This window comes from Gymnodraco acuticeps, unplaced genomic scaffold, assembly GCF_902827175.1.
Source record: "Gymnodraco acuticeps unplaced genomic scaffold, fGymAcu1.1, whole genome shotgun sequence".
Taxonomy (NCBI): Eukaryota; Metazoa; Chordata; class Actinopteri; order Perciformes; family Bathydraconidae; genus Gymnodraco; species Gymnodraco acuticeps.
Window position 1 is genome coordinate 11,458,267 of NW_022990238.1, and position 8,577 is coordinate 11,466,843.

General features: G+C 39.2%; 1 long non-coding RNA gene across 1 annotated transcript; it reads right to left on the reverse strand.

Moving 5' to 3' along the window:
• Positions 1 to 201: 201 nt before the first annotated feature.
• Positions 202 to 846, reverse strand: LOC117548298. Its single transcript, XR_004569320.1, has 3 exons — positions 610 to 846; positions 410 to 511; positions 202 to 284 (listed from the first exon to the last, which is right to left on the reverse strand). It is a non-coding gene; the product is annotated as an uncharacterized LOC117548298 (long non-coding RNA).
• Positions 847 to 8,577: the final 7,731 nt, after the last annotated feature.

Below are 8,577 nucleotides of genomic sequence, written 5' to 3' on the forward strand. Positions count from 1 at the left end.
CACACACACACACACACACACACACACACACACACACACACACACACACACACACACACACACACACACACACAACCCCAATTCCAAAAAGGTTGGGACAGTGTGTAAAATGTAAATAAAAACAGAAAGCAATTATTTGAAAGCATGAGGACAATTAGGTTTATAGCTAAACATCTTTACATGCATCAGGCACACACCTGAGAAGAGTGTATGGGTGGAATCTGTGGTGCAATCAGGATGAGATGCAGCAGGCTGTTCTGACGTTCCTTGCAGTGGTTCTGGGCCTATACATATATAGAGAACACACAAGAGCAAATATATTGGCTGGATTAGAAATGGCACGACAGTCATTTTTACATTCAATTATTTATCATCACATCAGGAACATCTATTGACGTATTGTACTCACCAGAACAAACAGGCACAGTGGTCAGTGGCAGGGTGGAATCAGTGGTCATCTCATCAGGATGAGCAGCTTGCTGTTCTGACGTTCCTTCATGTGGTTCTAGGTCTATAAATATAGAAAGAACACACAAGAGAAAATATATTGACTGGATTTCACATTAAATTATTTATCATCAGGAACATCTATTGACACATTGCACTCACCTGAGGAAGCCGGCACAGCTGAGGTGCATGGCTGTTCCTTGTCAACTGATGCAGCAGGTGGTCCCAGATATTTTAAAAGTGAATCTAAAATGATATAACAAAATTTGTATTATCAACATTGAATAATTTCCATTTGTTAAATGTAGCTATTATTTAGTTAGTAAGCATTTGGACAGCCTGACAGGTCTGATTCAACTAATCAAGAGCTATGCCTATCTTATTAGAACAGTTGAATCAGGTGTGTTAGTTCTGGGTTGGAATGAAAACATTCAACAGGACTGGAGTTGAGAACCACTGAGCTAGTTAGCTAACGTTAGCGCACATTATGACAGGGTTGAATTTGGAAAATGTTTGACTCGGATAGTCAATGTGCTTTATGAGGTAAACTTAACGTTAGCTAACGTTACCAACTAACTAACATTCCACCACACTGGCTAGCTCGCTACACCAAAACTAACATTGTTATTATTACTAATATTTCTATTTCATGACACAACGAAAATAGCCTTATGACAGTTTTGACTGAATGGCAATAACAAACGCTGGCTAGCTAACGTTGGCTTGGCTAACTAGCAAGATTACATGATCCATTCGCTAATGTTGACAATACAATCAAAATTGCATACCTTTCACCTTGGCACGTTTCTCTTCTTCTTCTTTTCTTCTGTTTTTATACTGCGCCCCGGATGGCTTTTGCCTCTTCATAGTTCTCTAACGTTAGTCTTTCTTTCCTCAACGCTCAATTTTATAAACACTTGACCGATACCCATCAATGCACAGCGCTCTAGCATGTTCTGACTGTGAACACCTAAAGCCGAGGCTTTTAGACCGACCCAGAGCCATATAATAGAAGAGTTACGATATCTCCGTTCACTCCAATGGACCACTTTTTTTTACAGCAATCGCGGATCGTGGAACCTCTCAATCGTTCCCCGGAAGTTAGCGCCAAGGCTAGCAGAGCTGTAGAGTTGCAGCATAATAGACCGTTCGTGACGGACTTTTAAAGGTAAGAAGAAGTTTAAAGATTTATATTGCGGATATTATCAGTACATCTGATTCAAATGGACATGTGTATTAAAGGATATCAGTGGATTATCCCTAAATTAGTAGATTTAGGGAACGTTTACAGATAACAGATTAAGCTAGCATACCGAATCAAGTTAGCAACACACGTTGAACAGCCTTTTAATTGTAAATTCCGTCCAACGTTGTTGAATTAGAGAAGAGGGGATTCTAAACGGGATTGTATGCGGGGTGGAGGGAGTTAAATATTAGATAAATATAACTTTGGTGCGTGTAAGAGTGAGTGTTTTTAGCAGAGCCATATTGTGTCCTTGTGATTATGTTGATTATTACCTGTCTGTATAATGTTGCAGCTCAGCTGATTTGGGATTGATGGCAAAGGGAGAGGGATTTAAGTGAGAGTGAAAACACAAGGTAAGTTTAATACTACTGTTTTATATAATTAAGCACCTTATCTCCCCAAGGCAATTTCCCATCCAATAGGTGTGCTGTGTGTGTATAACCCTTTCTCCTGTCTGGTACTCCCTCTTTCAGCACAAGAACCAGAGGGGGATTCAATGGAGCCTGAATACCTGCACTGAGACCCTCATCCTGCACCCTGAGTCTCAACTCTCAGTGTTTTTCAAGCCTTTCCCTGTTTTTTTGTATTAAACAAAACATTAAGCTTTCCCAATGGTGTGGTTTTCGTTTTGTGAAAAAGTGCAAATGCAGTGTTTGTATATAATTACATCACATCTTTTTTTGCTGTTGGACGTGAAATTGCTCCTGCTGACTTGAACCAGCCATTTTTTCCTCCGCTCTGTGTCAGTGGGGAAGCCGTACATTCGTACTCCCTTCTCGGAGCGATTTGAGCATCCCCAGGCAGCACAGCAAACCATGGTGGCGACTAGGAGGCAGCACAGCAAACTAGGACAACACGGAAGAAAAGGCACAGACAAACTGCATGATATGCTATTCAATGTTTATTGAATTCCGTGTATTTGCAATGGATGTTCCTAAAACAACACATTTAACATCATCATCATCATCATCATCATCATCATGCTGCTGCTGCTGCTGCTAGTCCTTTGATAGTCACCTGTCGGTCTCCTGTCCTTTCTGAAAGCCATAAAGATGACATTAGTCATTTAGATAACTTGTGTCCTCAATTACCATGGGATTACTGAAACTACCATGAATTTAAGAAAATGGTAGAAATTAATCTAATCTGAATTTTAAAGCATTACTTTAGATCCCCTCCCTCTAAATATATCAATACACATTAGAAAGTGATGCTCCTGACTACCATACAAGTTTAAGAAGATAATATTGGTTTTAAAGAATTCAAAGCTATAAATAAACAGCAACAGGCTCTTTAACCAAGGCACTGTTAGCCTAACATGTAAACTAGTTGTTCACACTAATCCTAATATTATCACTTAATATTAGCAAATTCTATTTTATTTTTTAAAACATATTGATGTAAATACATACACATATCGATTTGTTGTATAAATATTGCAAATCAAAACCTTTATTCACTAATAATTACCAAAAATCGTAGTTCTATCTCCTGTTATCAATGCGTTCACATTGCCCGCCATGAACTTCCGGGGAACGATCCTCGTCTACATGAACCACGTGACGATAACCGTTTTTGGACTTCCGTTGTCGTAACTCTTCTATCTATATGGCGTTGGGTTTCTCTAACGCTAAACCGGAAGTGAGGCTAAGAACGGCGAATTTAAAGATAACAATACCATTAGCACTCATAGTGGTAACTTTTTGAACTGCAAACAAATTATAACAAAATGCCTTTAAGGCAGCACACTGTTTGAAGCGCTGCACATTATATAAACTAACGTTACACACGGCAACGACATTAACTGCAAACAGTCGTGACTTGTGTGAAGTGTAACATTAAACAATATATTAACATATTAAATATAACATTTATGACACCACTCGTTCCAGCATTGCAGTCTTAGCCTTGTCATTTTTATTAGCCTTAACATGAAGTAACATCAAGTAACCCAAAACGTTAAACAGTAAGAGTAGTAGTCATATTTCATGAACCCTTTGAAGAGTACTGTCACACCGGTGTGATCATTCTATAATACACCATTTAAGCCCAGGGGAGAAATGCTAACGCTAACGCTACATTAGTGCCGGTGTTGCAGTATAAATTGAGTCATGACAACTGGCGACATTCTATTATTTTCGTCATAGGAATCCGGGGTGTGTACATTGAGGACCCATTGTTGATTTACCAGGAAATAAACATGTCGATCGCCTCGTTTGTCGTTTACGTTCATCTTTTGCTATATCTGCCTTATTACGATCACTTTGATGCACATTCAGTACTCGTATGTGAGGTTGTGGGTGAGAGGTGGATATCGTGACGCTTACAGGGAGGTATCGAACATTACAAAGTAGGTGACTGTGTGGATGCCTGTTCAAAATATTGCAAACTTGAATAAATCATTTAAATTATATATTTGTGTCCGACTTTCATTTGTACATCGTTCTTAATGTGATGTATAGTAGCTTTGATAGCTGTCCATACCTTCAGACAGCCTAAAAGTAAAACACAAGTTGTTTATTCACAGCCCGAACGCTCATCGAGATGACTGGATCACTCATGACAAGTTGTGATCAGCTCCGATTAAATTGTGATATACATTCTGTAGCTATTCTCCAGAGAGCACGTTTTTTTTTAATGAAATACCCGTATCCCTCTCATCACAACAAGACTCTATACTGTGCAGGAAAAACAATTAGGCTACATGAAAATAACCTTGATGCATGGGAATGAATCACACAAACTATCTTCCGTGGCTATAGTGATGTGTCACAGTAACGGTCAACCACAGAAAAGTAAGTCCAGCGGGGCACAAGTTGAATACATATAATACGGTAGTTCTATTATGCCTTTAAGCCTATACGTTTAACCCATAAGAACCCGGACCCATTTCTACTTTTGGGGAAATTAAGGGCAACGTCATTTAGACTAAATAGACCACCTAGAACACATTTCTGACAAGTAACCCCCCCTAGTGTCAAATATTTGCGCTTCAATGGTAAAGTAACTCTTATTTATAACTTAATTAACAAGGATGATTTTTTGGTTTACATTTGTTTGAACATACTTTGAATTGAAGAATAAAGAATATGTTAACTAAATATAATTGAATCAGCTAAATTAACTGACCAGATCATAATCTTATTTCTAATTGTGCATATATGTCACTCCGGGTTTACTGTGAATGTTTAGGGCTAAAGTCCCGATGTTACACCAGTGTCACAGCAATATTTATGGCATTTGTTTCATATCAATTTCATCAAGAAATGTTTCCACAACAGGTTAAATGTAATCAGAATCAGAATACCTTTATTCGTCCCACAGAGGGGACATTTACATTTATTACAGCCGAAAAGAGCCGAAGACAGCTTAATGTTTAACAAATGACATGTCATGGAAGCATTTGTATTCTTAAATGGCTTGAATGTTAACTTTAGCAACAAAAAACCTTTCCAAATGTAGCTAGTTCTGTCACATGTGTTAGCGTGGCACATGGACATCTTGGACATAAAAGCAAATGACAAGTCCATGACCCACCAGACTGTTCAGGGTGTGTCACTTAGGGACTTCATGAGATAAAAAAGGCTAAAGCTGTATAAGGAACTTTCCAGAATATTTAAATTTCATGTGACACCTGTGTCTTAGCAATTCTGTCTGCCTTCCGTGTTGCACCATTAGGACCCACTGATATAAAATGCTTAACTGCCTAAGTTGCAACTATGCACTTTTTGGAGGGCTAAGCCCCAACTTGACATATTTTTGGCTTCATTTATAGTGCCTAAATGTAAGTTTAAATATTATGCAATGCTAAGTTTTTCCTGGCCTACATTACCGTTATAGAAGGAAAGACAACAGTGATAGTTATGTTTCAGAATAACCTTTATTGGAAATTGTTAGAACAATCTCACTCGTCCTCGGCTTGAGCTTCAATCTCAGGATCCATGTATTTCTGATCCTCTCCAGAATGGAAGTAGTCATCACATACAGAGCATCAACTAGTTCCTGAACAGTGTCCTTCACATGCTGATATCCAAGAGAGGGAGTTACACTGTCACAAGATGGAGGAATAGAAAGCAGTATTCAATGTTTACTTCAGATTAGCTCCACGTCAGAAATGAGCATGCTTGTCATATGTCTATCTCCATAGAGGCTGAATCATCATGTTAATCACATAGCTATCATATGCCTCAAACAGTCCTGATGCTCTTTTGGTAAAGTAACTCAAAAGTAGGCTAATATAAAAGTAGTGTACAGTAACTCATTACATTTCAGAGACAGTAATATTGTAATGTAACGTAGCCTATTACTTAAAAAAGACAGTAATAAGTAATGTACTGTATTACATTTTGGAAGTAACTTGCCCAACACTGCAGATGATCCAGTCATCTCGATGCTGCTTTTGGGCTGTGAATAAACAACTTGTGTTTTACTTTTAGGCTGTCTGAAGGTATGGACAGCTATCAAAGCTACTATACATCACATTAAGAACGATGTACAAATGAAAGTCGGACACAAATATATAATTTAAATGATTTATTCAAGTTTTCAATGTTTTGAACAGGCATCCACAGTCACCTACTTTGTAATGTTCGATACCTCCCTGTAAGCGTAACGATATCGACCTCTCACCCACAACCTCACATACGAGTACTGAATGTGCAGCAAAGTGATCTTAGGAAGGCAGATATAGCAAAAGATGAACGTAAACGACAAACGAGGCGATCGACATGTTTATTTCCTGGTAAATCCACAATGGGTCCTCAATGTACACGCCCCGGATTCCTATGACGAAAATAATAGAATGTCGCCAGTTGTCATGACTCAATTTATACTGCAACACCGGCACTAATGTAGCGTTAGCGTTAGCATTTCTCCCCTGGGCTTAAATGGTGTATTATAGAATGATCACACCGGTGTGACAGTACTCTTCAAAGGGTTCATGAAATATGACTACTACTCTTACTGTTTAACGTTTTGGGTTACTTGATGTTACTTCATGTTAAGGCTAATAAAAATGACAAGGCTAAGACTGCAATGCTGGAACGAGTGGTGTCATAAATGTTATATTTAATATGTTAATATATTGTTTAATGTTACACTTCACACAAGTCACGACTGTTTGCAGAATGTCGCCAGTTGTCATGACTCAATTTATATTGCAACACCGGCGATCTGTTCTTCTTCATGCTATCTGCACAAATGGTAGACATTAAACATTAAAAAGATCAGGCAGTTCAGAGAGAATCAAAGGCAGGCAGGCAGCTTTGCATGACATTCTTCTGGACGTGTTTCATTGTGTTGATAGTGAGGTCAATCACTTTTTTGACAAGACAGTAGTGACAGCCATCTTGGTGACGTGTGTTGTTGTGAGAGTCTGCGAGACAGAAGAAGAAGAAGAAGAAGAAGAAGAAGAACACATGGCAGCAACTTTCCCTCTGCTTCATTAATTTCTCCTGTTCAACAGGTTAGTAGTGTGTACACAGATTATGTCATATTTCGATCTAAGAAGTGTGTTTGAAACTGTTTTATGTGTAGTTTAATGTCATTCTGTGAGCTACGCCACTAGCGTGTGGCTAATGGCGTCCGCTAGCTTCTTTAACACAGGCTGTTGCTCCCTGAATAATGTAGCCCTACTATGTGTATGAGTCCCGTGCACTAGTCTGGCTTACATTTCAAGTTTATTCTGTTTGTATAAATATGTGAAATGCTGGTCTGAGGTCATAATTGTTCATATTATTTAAATGCTAAAGCGCTAATGCTATGCTAATATTGTACCTGTACAACAGCCATGTTGTAAGTGAGTACAGTCGGGTTGTGTTATCTGTTATCACTGTATTATACTGTAAATGAAAAAGGCTTTAATCCTTCATGAAAGTCACAATATGGCATGTGGATTTATGTCCATTTTTGATTAGAAAACAAATATGTCAGACATACAGTTATTTTGATTTGCTAAACGTATTTGTACATTCTCAGTTAGCTTCAGGCCTTACTGAGGAGAAGTATTGAGGTAGAAAGCTGGTGAAGCCATTTCCTTATATTCTGTTTGCACAGATAATAAAGCTGGTTGGCAAGAAGGAAGTCATATTCATTCAACCACACAACACAACGCAGAGATACATGTGGCGTCAAAGCAGAGAATGATTAGATAAATAGAGAAAACGGATATAATTTGTAAGTGAATTTATTGATGTAAATGCTGGCTAGGACAACCACACAAACGGCAGCAACTTTCCCTCTGCTTCATTCTTTTCTCCTGTTCAACAGGCTTATTATCTGATTACCAGCTCTGCACAGCGGACTTGTAACACTAGCAGCAGTGGAGATGGAGCATCAGAACCTGGAGAATACAGCAACAACAACAAGGATCCATTTGAAGATAGGTAAATATTACAGTAATAGTGTACTTTCATTGTGTGGGTGTAACATAGTTAAATAGAGAGGGAGTGGGAGAGAGAGGGGAGAAACATTCCACTTGAACTTTATATTTTAATGAACTTAGTAGTAATTATTGTCCTACATTTCTTTCCGATTTCACAGCTGCCTGGGCCTAGCAGCAAGAACCTCCATCTGTGCCTGCACCCAGGTCAAGATCTACCGTGGCTCAAGGGCCTTCACCAGAGCCATCACCACCAAGGACCAGAGGACCAGCATCACTACAGCAGCCTCCACCTCCATCTGTGCCTGCCACAAGATTAAGATACACCTCGGTACAAAGGCCTCCACCACAGCCATCACGATCAACCCAGCCAGCAAAGAAGTCTCGCCTAGCACACCTCCCTCCCGCCGACACAGCCACCAGCAGCCCATGCACCATCACCCCCACAGCAGCCAGACCCACTGTCTTGGAAGACAGACAAAGACCATGGCACTGCTCCCCCTGT